The sequence below is a fragment of the Salmo salar genome, chromosome 15 (genome assembly GCF_965601325.2).
Source record: "Salmo salar chromosome 15, fSalSal1, whole genome shotgun sequence".
In the NCBI taxonomy this organism is placed as follows: Eukaryota; Metazoa; Chordata; class Actinopteri; order Salmoniformes; family Salmonidae; genus Salmo; species Salmo salar.
In genome coordinates this window covers 58,317,065-58,337,135 of record NC_138305.1, presented here as the reverse complement: position 1 = coordinate 58,337,135, position 20,071 = coordinate 58,317,065, and the positions used below count along the sequence as shown (strand labels likewise).

General features: G+C 42.3%; 1 protein-coding gene across 2 annotated transcripts in view; it reads right to left on the bottom strand.

Annotated features, from left to right (window-relative positions):
• The window catches only part of LOC106571559 (serine/threonine-protein kinase PAK 5), a 119,643-nt gene that overhangs the window by 79,960 nt on the left and 19,612 nt on the right, over positions 1–20,071 (bottom strand). The window lies entirely within an intron of this gene.

Genomic DNA, 20,071 nt, shown 5'->3' with positions numbered 1-20,071 from the left:
CGAAAATTGTTAGATTGAAAAAAAATCCTCATCAATCTACACAAAATACCCCATACTGCCAAAGTGAAATGTTGTATTTTTTTTGCAGTGCATCCTGTTTCCATTGATCATCCTTGAGATGTTTCTACAACTTGATTGGAGCCCACCTGTGGTAAATTCATTGATTGGACATGATTTGGAAAGGCACTGTCTATATAAGGTCCCACAGTTGAAAGTGCATGTCAGAGCAAATATCAAGCCATGAGGCCGAAGGAATTTTCTATAGAGCTCCGAAACAGGATTGTGTCGAGGCACAGATCTGGGGAAGAGTACCAAAAAATGTCTGCATCATTGAAGGTCCCCAAGAATACAGTGGCCTCCATCATTCTTAAATGGAAGAAGTTTGGAACCACCAAGACTCTTCTTAGAGCTGGCCGCCCAGCCAACTGATCAATCGGGGGAGAAGGGCCTTGGACAGGGATGTGACCAACAACCCGATGGTCGCTCTAAATAGAGCTCCAGAGTGCCTCTGTGGAGATGTGAGAACCTTCCAAAAGCACAACCATCTCTGCAGCACTCCACCAATCAACCCTTTATGGTAGAATGGCCAGACGGAAGCCACTCCTCAGTAAAAGACACATGACAGCCCGCTTGGAGTTTGCCAAAAGGCACCTAAAAGACTCTCAGACCATGAGAAACAAGATTCTCTGGTTTGAAGAAAACAAGATTGAACTCTTTGGTTTGAATGCCAACCGTCACGTCTGGAGGAAACTTGGCACCATCCCTACAATGAAGCATGGTGCTGGCAGCATCATGCTGTTGGGATGTTTTTCAGAAGCAGGGACTGGGAGACCAGTCAGGATCGAGGGAAAGATGAACGGAGCAAAGTACATAGAGTTCCTTGATGAAAACCTGCTCCAGAGCACTCAGGACCTCAGACTGGGGCAAAAGTTCACCTTCCAACAGGACAACGACCCTAAGCACACAGCCAAGACAACCCAGGAGTGAATTCAGGACAAGTCTTTGAATGTCCTTGGGTGGCCCAGCCAGAGCCCAGACTTGAACCCGATCGAACATCTCTGGAGAGACCTGAAAATAGCTGTGCAGCAACGCTCCCCGTCTAACCTGACAGAGCTTGAGAGGATCTGCAGAGAAGAATGGGAGAAACTCCCCAAATACAGGTGTGCCAAGATTTTAACGTCATACCCAAGAAGACTCGAGGCTGTAATTGCTGCCAAAGGCGCTTCAACAAAGTACTGAGTAAAGGGTCTGAATACATATGTAAATTGAATTTTTTATTATCTTTCCAAAAAGCAGTTTTTTCTTTCTCATTATGGCGTATAATGTGAATTTCGACGAGGGAAAAAACAATTGAATCCATTTAAGAATAAAGCTGTAACATAACAAAATGTGGGAAAAGTAAAGGGGCCTGAATTCTTTCTGAATGCACTGTGTGATTTAGAGCCGCAGTCCCTATTTAGGCACAACGAAGGCGTTACAAATGTACACTGAACCAAAATATAAATGCAACATGCAACAATTTCTAAGATTTTACTGAGTTTCAGGTCATATAAGGAAATCAGTCAATTGAAACGGATTCATTAGGCCCTAATCTATGGATTTGACATGACTGGGAATTCAGATGTGCATCTGTTGGTCAGAGATACCTTAAAAATAAATGGGCCTCATAGTTGTCCTCAGGATCTCGTCACTGTGTTTTTGTGCATTCAAATTGCCATCAATAAAATGCAATTGTGTTCGTTGTCCGAAGCTTATGCCTGCCCATACCATAACCCCACTGCCACCATGGGGCACTCTGTTCACAACGTTGACATCAGCAAACCGCTTGCCGACACAACGCCATACACATGGTCTGCGTTTGTGAGGCCAGTTGGACGTACTGCCAAATTCTCTAAAACGACGTTGGAGGTGGCTTATGGTAGAGAAATGAACATTCAATTCTCTTTCAACGGCTCTGGTGGACATTCATGCAGTCAGCATGCCAATTGCACACTCCCTAAAAACATCTGTGGCATTGTGTTGTGTGACAAAACTGCACATTTTAGATTGGGCTTTTATTGTCCCCAGCACAAGGTGTACCTGTGTAATGATCATTCTGTTTAATCAGCTTCTTGATATGCCACGTCTGTCAGATGGATGGATTATCTTGGCAAAAGAGAAATGCTCACTCAGAGGGATGTAAAGAAATATGTTCCAAACATTTTGAGAAACACGATTTTTGTGCGCATGACACATTTAAGGCATCTTATATTTCAGCTCATGAAACATGGGACCAACACTAAATGTTGCGTTTATATTTTTATTCAGTGTAGTAATCCCACCCACCAGCGGGCTCTCTCTCTCTGTCGAGATGTCTAGTTTCAGAGCGCCTCAGAATGGGACTTAAATTGCAGTCTATGGCAGGCACAAAACAGACAGGGGTTTTAGTTGGCTGATCTCTCAGTCCATCACTATCTAGCACCTCCCCCTCTTTGCGGATTTCAACGTGTGAGCATCGCAAGTAATGGGCTTAACAAGGAAGTGGGTTTGAGAAATTGGAAAGTATGCATCTAAGAAACAGTTTTCACATATAAACTTTATATGCCTGAATTCCAAATCAATTGGGCTCTCCAAAAACAATATGATCCCTGTGATAGAACATATATATTAATTGCCGATTTTCGCAATTTTTCAAAGCGATCTAATACAGCTGTATAGCAGGCTTGCTCCCTCACTTGCCTAGATTTTAACCACACCACTTTCAAGTCCCACTTTGAGGCACAGTGTTACCATGCTTTTACGCGCCAGCAATTTGAGCCTGGGAACGAGGTTACAAATGTAGACATTTTCCCCCTTTCTCCCTCCACCCCAGGCATTTTTATTACAATCCAAAGGTATTTCTTAAACACCAAAATATTATGCTCCATTTTTGGTCCCTGTCATCTTCATACAAGCAGTATTTCTTATAAAGGCCAGTGAGTTCAAATGTGGCCCACAATCTACACTGAGCAATTGCCCTAAAAGAGATCCTAAACTAAACCCACAACTAGGGTGTTGCTAAGACCATGTTCAAATCTACAGAGCCGTCAAGGCATCCGATCACAAATCACTGTCCCATCATCTGTCTGTTGCCTGACAGCCTCACCTGTTAAGGTACAGTCTGCTGCTACTACACCACATGGGTGGCCAGCTTGACACTTTTTATTGACTGTACCAACCCAATGAGTAATGTTTTTATGCTCTTATTCTTCAGTTGGTCTTACGTTCTCTGTTGTGAAATTGTTGTGTTTATTTGTGTTTGCTTTGTTCTATCAAGATTTGATTCCCTCAAGATCTTTTAATTTGGTCCAAAATTCATGTTAAGCTAGAGGTGTATTCTTCCAGGAACATGATCGCAAACAGCCACGTTTTGATCCAGGATCAGAATTCAGCAATAGTCTTACATTCTCTAGAGTATGTCCAAGTTTTAAAACTCACAAACGTCAAATTTATCTTATGCTTTACGTTTCATTTGTCATAGTTGTAAAGAAAGGTCTGACAGTTAGAGAGAAACTTATCCTGGTAACAGATCTTACCTGGTAACCCATTCATAGTTCCTCTCGACCAATAGAAATGCTCAAATTCCACAAGGTGGGTAATAATCCTACATCATGAGAACCTGTACAGTCCAAGTATTCATCAACCAAAGTCATCCAGACCAGTACACTCCAACTGCAGTCGATGTCCATGTCTGTGTCCTGTTTATTCTCCAGTATTATTATTATTCTACTGTACACATACTGCCGGACGTATGATTACCAAATGCATTCTTCTTTACCCGTTTAAACCTAATAAACATATTTAGGAAAATAAAAACATCCAGCGCGGTGGGTATTCAGGCCGATTCGCAGTCGTAGTTCTAGGTGTTATCCAGCTAGCGAGCTACCCTGTCCTGTCCTGTCCTGTCCTGTAGTGTGTGTTTGTCCCAGCTCAGTCCCAGTCAGAGACGATACTGTAGATAGGGACAGGACATACTGGAAAACCGCCGACGCCAGCAGCCCCAGAAAAGCCCAGGGCAGGGCACAGCCAGACAGCCTAAGTCAGGACACATCCTTTTTCCTTTCCCTATGATATTCACCCTGACGATCCTAACCAAACACTCACAATCTTCACATCCATCCCCCCTTCAGGCCTTCTGCTCTACATCCTCCTTTAGATCTTCTGGTGCCATCGCTGCTGCTGAGTGTCAGTGTCAGTGTCAGTGTGTGTGTGTGTGTGTGTGTGTGTGTGTGTGTGTGTGTGTGTGTGTGTGTGTGTGTGTGTGTGTGTGTCCTGTGTCTTGTGTCCTCTCCCTGACCGGATCAGAGTGTGTGCCGTGTGCAGACACACACACAACGTCCGGCCTCACATTCAACATGAGATCTCATCTTCTACCCCACCATTCGGGGGGGGGGGGGGGAGTAGGATGGAGGGAGAGCAGGAACCAGTGTGGCTTGTATGGCAGCTACACCCGTCCCTAGTCCCCTGGGCTAATAATACACATTCCACTGTGGGAGGGGACTGTCACACACACACACCCACACACACTGCATATCTGCGCAAAGGCTGAGGCGACAACTGGGTCCTAAATAGAGGGAACACACTGTAGTTACTGTAGTTAGGGGTGTGCTGGGTATGATAACTATTCCATGAATTATGAACTGTATATTAAGCATCCTTAGATACATTATATTACATATGGAAAATTATACTGTAGCAATAGTGGCACTGGCAATTTTCCCATAAATTTAATGTACTATGTGTTTGTGGTATTGATGTTATCTCTACCCTAAAATGTTCTCCATAATATTCCATACCACAGGCATTCAACATGATCATCTGAGGAGAAATAGCCACACTACGAAAGACTTCAAGAAACCTTCCTACATTATCAGGCCCGGGAAACATTTCTACATTATCAGGACAGAGAAATCTTCCTACATTATCAGGACAGAGAAATCTTGAAATTATCAGGACAGAGAAACCTTCATACAATATCAAGAAAGAGAAACCTTCCTACATTATCAGGACAGAGAAATATTCCTACATTATCAAGAAAGAGAAACCTTCATACATTATCAAGGCAGAGAAACCTTCCTACATTATCAGGACAGAGAAATCTTCCTACATTATCAAGAAAGAGAAACCTTCATACATTATCAAGGCAGAGAAACCTTCCTACATGATCAGGGCAGAGAAATCTTCCTACATTATCAGGACAGAGAAATCTTCCTACATTATCAAGAAAGAGAAACCTTCATACATTATCAAGAAAGAGAAACCTTCATACATGATCAAGGCAGAGGAACCTCCCTACATCATCAAGACAGTGAAATCTTCCTACATTATCAAGAAAGAGAAACCTTCATACACGATCAAGAAAGAGAAACCTTCATAAATTATCAAGAAAGAGAAACCTTCATACATGATCAAGACAGAAAGAACCTTCCTACATTATCAGGACAGAAAGAACCTTCCAACATGATCAAGACAGAAAGAACCTTCCTACATTATCAGGACAGAAAGAACCTTCCAACATGATCAGGACAGAAAGAACCTTCCTACATTTTCAGGACAGAAAGAACCTTCCAACATGATCAAGACAGAAATAACCTTCCTACATTATCAGGACAGAAAGAACCTTCCAACATTATCAGGACAGAAAGAACCTTCCAACATGATCAAGACAGAAAGAACCTTCCTACATTATCAGGACAGAAAGAACCTTCCAACATGATCAAGACAGAAAGAACCTTCCTACATTATCAGGACAGAAAGAACCTTCCAACATGATCAAGACAGAAAGAAGCTTCCAACATGATCAAGACAGAAATAACCTTCCTACATTATCAGGTCAGAGCATCATTCCTACATTATCAGATCAGAAAAACCTTCCTATATTATCAGTGAAATAATCTCCATATCTGTTCTGGTACTATCCATATCCCACCATCGATAGACCAACTCAGAGAGGAATCTGTCAGCTGCGTAGAGATCAGCAGGGTTATCTTAATGAGATCTGTACAACCCTCAGGACAGCGTAGAAATGTGTGTGTCTGTGTGTATGTGTGCGTGTGTGTTCAGGTCACATGACCATACACTGTAAAAAAATGCTGGGTTGTTTGGTAGATGTACTCTTAAGGATCCTTACCGTTACTCCCTGAGATCGAAGGACCTCTTCAGAATCAGACTGGGTCTGGCAGGCAAAACAGACATCTAAATCTTGTTCGATTCTAAATAGCGATATGGTTCTAGAACCATAAAGCCCTTTAGTTTCATATCACATCACAATCATTTCACAAATGCAAAATATACACTTTTACTGCACACTGTTTTAACCGATTTTAACACAGTTGCAGCTAACATTTTTTTTTCAGTGACAACACCTTCATTACAAACAGGTGTTCAGACTATCTCCGCCAAGCGGCCAAAAGAACAAGAGACCCGAACCCTTCGTTCTGACTAGGGGACAATCGCCTCTACTCCCTGGCATTCACCATCATGAATGGGAAGGTTCTGGAGCAGAATACATTATGTTTTGTTGTTTACATCAATTCATATTAAAAATGTATAGCTGGTAGGGGTTGGGGGAGTAAAGTGGTTACTTTTCCTCAGCCCCATTCCTCAGCTTTATTAATTAGTAGGGCTGCAGTGATTCAAAATTATGGATTGTGCTTATAGTTTTTGTTTATTTGTGTGTTCCTTATTTGCTGTTTATCTTTTGTATGATTTCATTTCGTAGCTGAAATTAAGAGCTGAATAAAAAAAATATATATATTTACAATTTGTCATGATTGGCCATATGTCAATAATTTCATACTGTACTAACGTTATAACATTGATTGTTATCGTTAGAAGTATTTGTACTAATATAAAAACAGCAGATTCTATAGTAGAGACAAGCAATAAAAATCAAAATAATGGTTACCCAGCAATAAAGTAAGACATAACCCACAGATTGGTCAAAAATACATGAATAACAATAACCCAGCAAAAGAGCAACCCACTGCTGGGACAAAATAACCACATTCACGTAACCTAACAGTGCTGGGTCAAAATAACCACATTCACGTAACCTAACAGTGCTGGGACAAAATAACCACATTCACGTAACCTAACAGTGCTGGGTCAAAATAACCACATTCACGTAACCTAACAGTGCTGGGTCAAAATAACCACATTCACGTAACCTAACAGTGCTGGGTCAAAATAACCCAGTTTTTTTAGAAATGACCCAAATTGGGCCATTATTGACCCAGCATTTTTTAGATTGTAATGGTTTCATTCAAAGCTTTTATGCAACACCATTTATCCATGAATTAACCCATTATTTGCCAAGCCCTTTCCTGAGAATTCTGCCTGCTTGTAAAGTATGGTGAAATCTTCACAATTCTGAGCTTGCTCGTTGTAGAGGTATAGTAAGGGGTTAAAAATGATTCACTTGCACATTACACATTTTGTCTCGACAGTAATATCTCACCATGGTTGTTATATTACATACATACTGTACAGTACTGTGCTTCTCTACCTGAAACCCTTCAGTGTAGGTGCAATATTGCATCACTGACAGACTGAAAAAACACTTTAGCTGCTGCTGCCGTGGGCTGTACTATATATACATAACATGTATCATATGATTGACTATTCCTTTACTCCTCTCCTTCCAATCCCAAGTACGAGACAGAATGGTCCTTCAGAACAGGCTCCTCACAGTATGAACTAGCTAACTGACTATCTGACGCCATGAAGTATACAGTAATAGTTTTGGTTAAAATTAATAGGAAACACAACAGAGATGATTCTGATCTCACAAGACACACAGATTATGTGTACCTACAGTTGAAGTCGGAAGTTTACATACACCTTAGCCAAATACATTTAAACTCAGTTTTTCACAATTACTGACATTCAATCCTCATAGAAATTCCCTGTCTTAGGTCAGTTAGGATCACCACTTTATTTTAAGAATGTGAAATGTCAGAATAATAGTAAAGCAAATTATTTATTTCAGCTTTTATTTCTTTCATCACATTCCCAGTGGGTCAGAAGTTTACATACACTCAATTAGTGTTTGGTAGCATTGCCTTTAAATTGTTTAACTTGGGTCAAACGTTTTGGGTAGCCTTCCACAAGCTTCCCACAATAAGTTGGTGAGAATTTTGTCCCATTCCTCTTGACAGAGCTGGTGTAACTGAGTCAGGTTTGTAGGCCTCCTTGCTCACACACGCTTTTTCAGCTCTGCCCACACATTTTCTATAGGATTGAGGTCAGGGCTTTGTGATGGTCACTCCAATACCTTGACTTTGTTGTCCTTAAGCCATTTTGCCACAACTTTGGAAGTATGCTTGGGGTCATTGTCCATTTGGAAGACCGATTTGTGACCAAGCTTTAACTTCCTGACTGATGTCTTGAGATGTTGCTTCTATATATCCACATAATTTTCCATCCCCATGATGCCATCTATTTTGTGAAGTGCACCAGTCCCTCCTGCAGCAAAGCACCCCCAAAGCATGATGCTGCCACCCCCGTGCTTCACGGTTAGGATGGTGTTCTTCGGCTTGCAAGCCTCCCCCTTTTTCCTCTAAACATAATGATGGTCATTATGGCCAAACAGTTCTATTTTTGTTTCATCAGACCAGAGGACATTTCTCCAAAAAGTACGATCTTTGTCCCCATATGCAGTTGCAAACCGTAGTCTAGATTTTTTATGGCAATTTTGGAGCAGTGGCTTCTTCCTTGCTGAGCGGCCTTTCAGGTTATGTCGATATAGGACTCGTTTTACTGTGGATATAGATACTTTTGTACCTGTTTTCTCCAGCATCTTCACAAGGTCCTTTGCTGTTGTTCTGGGATTGATTTGCACTTTTCGCACCAAAGTACATTCATCTCTAGGAGACAGAACGTGTCTCCTTCCTGAGCGGTATGACGGCTGTGTGCTCCCATGGTGTTTATACTTGCGTACTATTGTTTGTACAGATGAACGTGGTACCTTCAGAATTTTCAAATTGCTCCCAGGGATGAACCAGACTTGTGGAGGTCTACAATTTTTTTCTGGGGTCTTGGCTGATTTCTTTTGATTTTCCCATGATGTCAAGCAAAGAGGCACTGAGTTTGAAGGTAGGCCTTGAAATACATCCACAGGTACACCTCCAATTAACTCAAATGATGTCAATTAGCCTATCAGAAGCTTCTAAAGCCATGACATCATTTTCTGGAATTTTCCAAGCTGTTTAAAGGCACAGTCAACTTAGTGTATGTAAACTTCTGACCCACTGGAATTGTGATACAGTGAATTATAAGTGAAATAATCTGTCTGTAAACAATTGTTGGAAAAATGACTTGTGTCATGCACAAAGTAGATGTTCTAACTGACTTGCCAGAACTATAGTTTGTTAACAAGACATTTGTGGAGTGGTTGAAAAATGAGTTTTAATGACTCCAACCTAAGTGTATGTAAACTTCCCACTATAACTATAGATGAGGTGAATAGATGTCTAATACTGGCTGTAAGCTATATATTATATCAATGTCATATATTTGGATATATAATCGACGTGTGGTATAGCTGCATGCTCCAGTTCAGTATATTCATGACACTCTCCAATCTCATGTGTTGATGATATATGAAGTGACTGTATCCAGATCTATTCAGTGCCAATGATTTTCTAAGTATAGAGATATCATCATCACGCTTCACTCATTTCATCTCATTTCATCTCAAACCAAGACTCCTTTATTAAGAAGACCTACCCATATGGTATTTTTTACATCGCCTCAAGGCTAACATCTGTACACAGACCACAGACAACACATACACATGCACGCACGCAGGCTCACCTCACACACACACTCACACGTGTGCAGGCACACTTTAACTCACAAACACACGCACACGCACACACACACACACACACACACACACACACACACACACACACACACACACACACACACACACACACACACACACAGAGCGGCTTCCTCTGTCAAACAGGGAGAGATTTGTATTTTTTACATCGCCTCAAGGCTAACATCTGTACACAGACCACAGACAACACATACACATGCACGCACGCAGGCTCACCTCACACACACACTCACACGTGTGCAGGCACACTTTAACTCACAAACACACGCACACGCACACACACACACACACACACACACACACACACACACACACACACACACACACACACACACACACACACACACACACACACACACACACACGAGCGGCTTCCTCTGTCAAACAGGGAGAGATTTGTATAGCGTTTGACCTCTGTCGTTGCCTGCCATCAGAAGGGATGAAGAGTGGGGACAGACATAAAGAGTCTGAGTGTTGAGTTTGTCTCTGGACTGTAAAGGCCAAGCCTGTGGCCTGGGAAGAGGAGTGTGGAGATTTAAAATGTCTGTTTTTAACAGTCTGCTATTGATGGCTAATGAACCATTAACAAACACATTCCAAGAGTTTTCCATACCATGCTTTGGGAGAGATACACACATCCCACTGGGGACAGACGTTAATTCAATGTCTATTCCACGTTTGTTCCACGTCATTTCATTGAAACGTCATTTAAATTGAAATGACGTGGAAACAACATCGATTCAACCAGCGTGTGCCCAGTGGGATGCTTACACACACACACACACACACAGAAACACACAGACACACACACACACACACACACACACACACACACAGACACACACACACACACACACACACACACACACACACACACACACACAGACACACACACACACACACACACACACACACACACACACACACACACACACACACACACACACACACACACACACACACACAGGGCAGTTTAAACACAGTTACATTGACAATATAAGTTGAATAATTGAATACTGTATCTTTGTAATGTTTCTTGAACGTTGATCAAACTCACTCTCCTGCTCCATTAGCCTGGCTCACTAACCATTTAACAGCCACTTGCAGCATCACTAACAAACCACTAATCATAGAGCCCAATTCTACATGTAGCACAGAGAGGCTGTAAATGTATTTCTCTCTGTTATGCTCCACCACTTCTCCACTCACTGCTGTAGATGAGGCTCTGCTTAAAAGCATTCACACACACATGCACACACACACTTTCACACACACAAACGTGTGCGCACCCACGCATGCACGCACACACACAAACAAACAGATGAGCCTGTCTGTCTGTCTGTCCTTTATAGTAACTTACTGTTTAAACCAAAGTTTCTTTGGAATTTACGGTAACATACTGTACCTTTTTTACGGTAACTTACAGTTAACTGGCTGCCAGTAAGTAATCACTAAAAATACATTTTTTAAATCTTTTTTTTTTTTTTACAGTGGGCTAAAAGCAATCTGGTTCCTCATATGTCCTATTAAAGCAGTCTTTCTCCCCCATTATCTAGACTAGAGGAACATGTTAAAAGCCCAGTGCAGTCAATGTACAACAGCTGATGAAACTAACACTTTAAAAGTGTGAAAACATTTGATCAGTATTATTTCCTGATAGTTGCTGGTTAAAAATACAATTTACACAGGACCTTCTAATCAGCAGGTTTGCATGGTTTCGGCTTTCCATGGTGACATCACCATGCTGCAAATTGGTTAATATACCAATAAGAAAGAAAGTTCCAAACCTCCAATTCATGGGTTGCATGTTGCATCACAATATCGTTTTGAACGTTTGTTTTAGGACTGATGCCCAACTGAGCATTCTACTCAATGCATCCTCATTGAAAGCTGACGAAGGGTTGATCTAAAAAGTGCATTACTGTGGCTGCAGTATAATGTTAGCTAGGTAAGATTGAGGGAAGACCTCCAGATTTTAGCTAGCTAACATTTGCATTACTAGCGGTTTTTGACTAACTTTGCTAAAGTAAATTTGACAACATGATGATGGCAAAGTTGTTTCCTACTAAATATGACCTACTTTATCAATGTCATTGTATTCCCAAGCCCCTATAGAGTAATTTAGAAGACACAGTCATTAGCCCCGGTTCAAAGTCATTAGCCCCCGTTCTACTTTTGAGCATCGACGGCTGCGGCGTCTGTAGAACGTTGATAACAATAGCAACGATGCAACCGAGTGACGGAGGTGCAACCATGAATAATAGCTAAGCTGTGTTCGAATATACTCCCATAATGCCATTCTTCAGGAAATGGGTGTGGCTTCACATCGTTTTCAGATTTAAAGTCAATAATATGCAGCCAAAGTCCAACGAGAGCGGATATAAATTCATTGCCTTAACTAATTATGTCAAATGTTAAGAAAATGTTAAGCAATGTAATAAAGTAATGACTTTTCAAATAAGTTACCTTACACGTTATGTTGGCTGGTATGTACCGATATGTTAGCTAGCTACCTAACGTTAGTTGGCCACTAATACATCAAACTTGCCAGTATATTAACTATATGCTATCTAACTAACTACCCAACGTTTATTGACTTGATTTTTCCCGCCATTCTTAGCTAAGTGGTATAGTTGTTGTGAGTTCTCAATGGACATTCGGGTACTTTCGTAAATTAGCTCTGGCGATCTACTCCGATTTCAGAGCTCAGTCTCGTATCTGTGTACCAGAGCGCAGAATAACTGATGAATTTACGAACGCTCAACACCCGTTGAATACGGCCGGTGTCAGTAAACGTCTGCAAAAAAGCATAATTCAATTGTTGGCAGCAGCACAGCTACAGTCACCAATGCTCTGAATAACATTAAAACTGCCTAACCAGCTCTGCTAGGGGGAGTAAAATGGTCAGAGTGAGGTGTTCTCTCATTTGTGTCTGGAAGTGGCTAGACAGTTAGCTCGGGTGCTTGACTGCCGTTGTAAGGTCAGAATGTTCGGATCAACCCTACTCCTCCACCAGAGGGTCCAGTGTGTGCTCTGAACGCTCCTGAAGTGAAACGCTCTGAATGTACAAACGGACACCCGAAGTCGTAAAATGTCTAAGAAGGCTCAACTGAAAGGACACAGTTTGTTTACAGTATACTAATATTATATAGTATTTAGTATATACTCATTAAGTGTGTAGTATACAGTATGTTAGTATGGATATTCGAACACAGCTCTAGTTTTCAGTTTTCCCCTCCCCACTCAGACCCCTCCCAGACAGTCCTTGCAAAATTCTGGATAAAAAGTGATTTTTTGCCCATTTTAATGGAAATCTATTACAATAAGGTACTTAATTATTACCCAGAAATGATTTGATATTGATATAAAAATGGCTGCATTGGGCCTTTGAAGTCCTTCAGGCTCCCAGATCAACCCCAAACATACATCATTGATCGCTGGATCCACCCCTGCCTTGTTTGGTTGGATACAGGGACTGAAATATAAAATGTCTTCATAGGGTTTCGTGTATTTACATCTCAATATTGAGATGTATAGTATGAACAAAAATATTTGCTAGTACAACAAATATTTGTATGTAGCTACATCTCAATGTTATGATCCCTTTGGCTTTCTAGACGTTGTGTAGCCACTGTCTGTCAGACTTCTAATAGGTTGTATTGTGTGCCCGACTGTTCTTCAGCTGAAAACGGCTGGGACAAGGTGTGTTTAATGGGCTTTAATAATGACCGTGTGTGTGTGTGTGTGTGTGTGTGTGTGTGTGCATGTGTGCGTGTGTGTGTGTGCGTGTGTGTGTGTGTTTTTATGGTTTTAAGCCCCTGAGGCATTGCATAACTTAAAGCAGCATTTTTACTTGGTTATCTGCCTACACTGAGCGAGAGAAGGATAGAGAGGGAGGGAAAGAGTTAGGGAGAGATGGACAGAGAATGACAGAGAGCTCAGACATGGATCAGAGTAACCAATGAAAGACAGGAAGGGAGAACCTCTTCATAACGGAGCTGAGGTAAAAAGAAGAAACTCCCAGGGCCGGGTACCACTGAAGGCCTAACAGTGACACAGCAATTGGCAGTCGCTAGCAGATATTTATGACACGGCTGGCATGGTCTTGACAGGGCATCAATCCGTTACTTCTCACCAAGGTCCCTGACCACAACGGCGTTGTGACTGATGACAGAGTGCTATTTCTGCGCGGTGGGCCGGGATGTAGGGCTTCGGTTTGGTCTTATCCGGGTGTAAATCCTTAACACGCACTCACAGGTTATCACCCAGAGGTGTTAGGTAATGACCTTAGCCAGCTGACCAAAAGGTCACCATGTTAAAAGGTCTCTTGAATAACGGTTGTTTGACCTATAAAACCTATGCATGTGCACGCACACACACACACACACACACACACACACACACACACACACACACACACACACACACACACACACACACACACACACACACACACACACACACACACACACACACACACACACACACAGGTTATCCAATGACACAGTAGTACAATATGAGTCATTGCACAATAACCCACACCAGAGATGAGATATACAACTACAGTAGCCATACTTATGAAACATTTATCAGTCTCTCCCTCCATCTCTCCCTATTCCATCACCTCATCCCTCCCTAGCGGTGATGATCCTCTCTCTGCCTCTATTTCCACTTGACCAGTATTCAGGCTTCAGCTCTAGTATATGTAGCTGTACATCTGCCGGCCTGTTTTCACCGAGTTTTCCCATCATGGCTCACAGGGGCTCGCAGGGGCTCGCAGGGGGTCGTTGGTAAAGCATTAGTAATAGGAGTTCTCTCAAACATGCATCAGGAATATCATACAGAAATCTGAACGGGCATAAAAAAGAGATACCCATCGTTTTTTTTTAAACATCAATGTCTGATATTCAATAGGTGATCAGTGGGTGTATGGCCATGGGCTGATCGTGAGTGAGTGAGTTCATCCTAGATGTCCAGTAGAGAAGCTCTCATCACCGGATCTGATCTGACTGCAAAAAGGCTCGTACAGACTCATACCGGTACACATGACTTCACCCACTGATGGCTGTGATAAGGAAGCGGAGCAGGATTAGGGGTGTATGTGTGTGTGTGTGTGTGTGTGTGTGTGTGTGTGTGTGTGTGTGTGTGTGTGTGTGTGTGTGTGTGTGTGTGTGTGTGTGAGACCCCCAGACAGGCTACACAGTCTCACTTTGGGCGAATTAGCGTCGCCAGGCTTCTGCTCTCTCCTGCTAGCCCTCTCCCACTCTCTTTCTATATCTCTTCTTCTCTCCTCTCCTCCACCTTCTCCATCTCTCCTTCTTCCTGTTTGTTACCCAGTGCATCCTGCTATTTACACCGTAACTTAATGACATACTGTACAGCCTTCCCCATCTGCTTGGCTAGGTCGCCTGAGGAGATGCTCGTCAACTCGCATTCTGCTCACAGCGCTTGGCCTACATCGCTTACACACATAAATACACGCGTACACACACACATTGGAGACTGATGAGACAAGAGCACTAACACCCATAACAACCTTGCTTGGTTGTTAACCATAAGAGCCACTGTAATCACCACTTCTAGGAACCATTACCTGTTTACAAAACACACACACAGACGTACGCACGCACAGACGACACACACACACACACACACACACACACAGAAACACACACTCACACAAATGCGGTCGGTCCACTTATGCAGATGGTAAATTACAAAGCAGTACGTGGTGACACATATATCAGGAAAGGGGAAATGAGGTGGCTCACAGGGATAATAGGAAGACAGAGAAATAGGCCTCGCCTATCCACAGTGGAATCATTTATAACACTGCATATTACAACACACACACACACAGACTGCCTTTTTCATAATGCACTGCAGACCTGGGTTCAAATACTATTTGAAATCTTTCCATACTTTTAGTGTTTGGTTTAGTCAGACTGAAGTGCCAGACGGGTGGGTTTTGCAGCTTTGCAACTGTTCTATTGGTTCCACTGTGCCAGGCAAGCTCAATCAAGCCCTGCTAAAGTGTGTGAGATTATTTCAAATAGTATTTGAACCCAGATCATGTATGCTTATGGGGTTTCATATAGGTTATTGGGGGATTGCAAACAGGAATGGAAGTGTTCCTCAACATCAGAGTTACATTCTGGGTAATCCATGGAAACAGTTATGACTATTGGGAGATCTGAGTGCAGATCGAATTCACTCTTCTTACCAGTCATGGTTTTTGTTGACATGACTACACCACTGTGATAGACTCATTTGCCGGTGCTAACGTTTGTAGAACAGTAGAGTTTTGGTAGACAACATTGCCTACCTCTCGATATGTTGGGCTCTACAATCTTAAAGGCCTCTTGAAGAGGGTAGAACATGGGATGCGCCGAGGAAGGCACAGAGTACCAGTCAAAAGTTTGGACACACCTATTCATTCAAGGGTTTTTCTTTATTTTGACTATTTTCTACATTGTAGAATAATAGTGAAGACATCAAAACGATGAAATAACACATGTGGAATCATGTAGTAACCAAACAAGTGTTAAACAAACCAAAATATATTTTATAGTTGAGATACTTCAAAGTAGCCACCCTTTGCCTTGATGATGCTTTATCTTGGCCAGGTCACAGCATTCTCTCAACCAGCTTCATGAGGTAGTCACCTGGAATGCATTTCAATTAACAAGTGTGCCTTGTTAAAAGTTAATTTGTGGAATTTCTTTGCTTCCATATTATGGCAAGAACAGCTCAAATAAGCAATGAACAGAGAAAATTACTTTAAAATTATTATATTTACTTTAAGACATGAAGGTCAGTCAGTCCGGAACATTTCAAGAACTTTCAAAGTTTCTTCAAGTGCAGTCAAAAAAAACATCAAGCGCTATTTTGAAACTGGCTCTCATGAGGACCGCCACAGGAAAGGAAGACCCAGAGTTACCTCTGCTGCAGAGGATAAGTTCATTAGAGTTACCAGCCTCAGAAATTGCAGCCCAAATAAACGCTTCACAGAGTTCAAGTAACAGACACATCTCAACATCAACTGTTCAGAGGAGACTGTGTGAATCAGGCATTCATGGTCTAATTGCTGCGAAGAAACTACTAAAGAACACCAATAAGAATAAGAGATGGCTTGGGCCAAGAAACACGAGCAATGGACATTAGACCGGTGGAAATATGTCCTTTGGTCTGATGAGTCCAAATTTGAGATTTTTGTTCCAACCGCCGTGTCTATGTGAGATGCAGAGTAGGTGAATGGATGATCTCCGCATGGGTGGTTCCCGCCGTGAAGGATGGAGGAGGATTCTGCAGCAATACACCATCCCATCTGTGTCACGACTTCCGCCGAAGTCGGTTCCTCTCCTTGTTCGGGCGGCACTCTGCGGTCGACGTCGCCGGTCTTCTAGCCATCGCCAATCCACTTTTCATTTTCCATTGGTTTTGTCTATGTTTCCCACACACCTGGTTTTCATTTCCCAATTACTGGTCATGTATTTAACCCTCTGTTTCCCCCATGTCTTTGTGTGTGTTTGTTTATTGTTAGGGTCGGTACGTTTCCGGCTGGTTTGTTCCAGGTGCTGTGTTCACCCGTGTTGGATGGCAACCATTATTGTTCGCACATTGGTTTTGTTACTTTGTGCTGTTTTCTCTAGTAAAGTGCGTTGTTCACTCGTCTCTGCTTTCCTGCGCCTGACATGCACCAGCTACACCCACCGCCTGACAATCTGGTTTGCGCTTAGTGGGACTATCATTTATTTTTCAACAGGACAATGACCCAACACACCTCCAGGCTATGTAAGGGCTATTTGACCAACAAGGAGAGTGATGGAGTGCTGCATCAGATGACCTGGCCTCCACAATCACCCGACCTCAACCGAATTGAGATGATTTGGGATGAGTTGGACCGCAGAGTGAAGGAAAAGCAGCCAACAAGTGCTCAGCATATGTGGGAACTCCTTCAAGACTGTTGGAAAAGCATTCCAGGTGAAACTGGTTGAGAGAATGCCAAGCGTGTACAAAGCTGTCATCAAGGCAAAGGGTGGTTACTTTGAAGAATCTAAAATACATTTTTATTTCATTTACACTTTTTTGGTTACTACATGATTCCATATGTGTTATTTCATAGTTTCGATGTCTTCACTATTATTCTACAATGTAGAAAATAGTCAAAATAAAGAAAAACCCTTGAATGAGTAGGTGTGTCCAAACTTTTAACTGGTACTATATATTCAAACATCCGAAATCGACGGCTGTTTCTAGTGACCAGGCTGAGAAAAATAATGCACCAGAAACATGCTTCCTGATCCTGCAAGAAAAAGAATAAAGTGATTATGTATATTGTTTCTTAAAACAATAGAGCTTACTGTGTATAACAAGCCCAAAAGATGATCGCCTTTATCAAAAGGATTACAATTTTATGCCACATAACGTTTCTGTACATAAAAATCCACCATTTTGTTTTGCCATTTGTCATTGCTTTCACAACAAAGGAAGCATTCACAATGCACATCCATATTTTTGCATCCTCCTGTTTTCCATAGCACTGTAGGAAGTTGCCTTTAATCCTACACACACACACACACATACACACACACACACGGAGAGAAGTGCGCGCACACACAGACGCACACTCACACACATACAGGTTAAATTAGCTTTAATTAGGACTGTGGAGCTGTATACTCCCAGTCCTGTGGATTCTGCTACTGCATATAGCTGAGAGAGAGACAGACAGAGAGAGAGGGAGAGAGAGAGAGAGAGAGAGAGAGAAGCTGGAGGTTTGGAGCCCCTCCAGAAAGACCCTAACCCTACATCACTATACCAGTGGTATACATACAGCAAGGCAATCTATATGCAAAACATTTAGCGCGGCTAAGAGTTAAGTCTCTAGAGCAGCCGAGATTCATAGGTTGTACAGTGATATAGAGACGGAGCAACTTATAACATTAGTTTATAAACACGTTATAGAGCACAATACATTATGGTGGGGAGAAGGGAAGGATTAACATCTAGTGGCAACTTCCCCTGAAATAGTGGCATCATCAACTAGGGACATTAGGTATGAATTACAGCATCGATCTACAGTAACAAGGCAGATGACAGTGTACTCTGGTCTGGAGGTCTGGAGCAACAGGGAACCTGACATGATTTGTAGCATGGCCGTCCCATCCCCATCCATCCCTTCACACCAGACAGCCATGGCAATAAAAGAGCTGCATTTACAGCACTACTCTAATAACCAATTGCTTTGGCCTTTGGCAAATAGCTGCGAAGTAAATTTGAACACACTGCTCTGTGGCTGTGGGTTCATGCCTTGCTTTACACATGCATCGGTAAGTCCAAGTCCTCTGCACAGCAGTCACATTGTAAGCAAAAGTGGGATAAAGTAACACACACACACACACACATGCGCACATGCACACAAACACACACACACAAACACACACACTCTAAAGACTCACTCTAAAGACTCAGCTTCCCTCTTTTGTAGTAATTTCATGCAGTTTCATGCCTTTGCTTCAAAGAGAGCACAGCTGTGTCATTGGATGAAGTCTTTAATCTATTCAGTCAGCGCATCTGTACTCTCAGCCATACACCACGTCATTAGAGGCCTGCCAGTGTGTGTGTGTGTGTGTGTGTGTGTGTGTGTGTGTGTGTGTGTGTGTGTGTGTGTGTGTGTGTGTGTGTGTGTGTTTCTGAGCTGCTCAGAATAAACTGACTTACTGGCACGTATGCACAGTAGTGGTGCTTGTTTTGCAAAATCGACTGTTTTGCTTGTACATGCATCTCTAGAGAACCAGGGTGGATGTATCTGTGTGTGTGCTAGACAAATAAATATGTTAGCTACAGTACAGCTCCCTTCCCATGTGTCTTCAGTAGCTATTGACTGCATTTTAAATGTCCATCATTAACTAATGAACCCTCTCCTCTCCTGTCCATCTAAAGAACCCCCCACCCCCCTCCACACACACACACACACACACACACACACACACACACACACACACACACACCCACACACACACACACACACACACACACACACACACACACACACACACACACACACACACACACACACACACACACACACACACACACACACACACACACACACACACACACAAACACAGAAGGTCATGTATGTGATGGTTAGGAGGACAGAACACCCTACATTTAGACTAGCTAGAGCTCCATGTGAGGGAT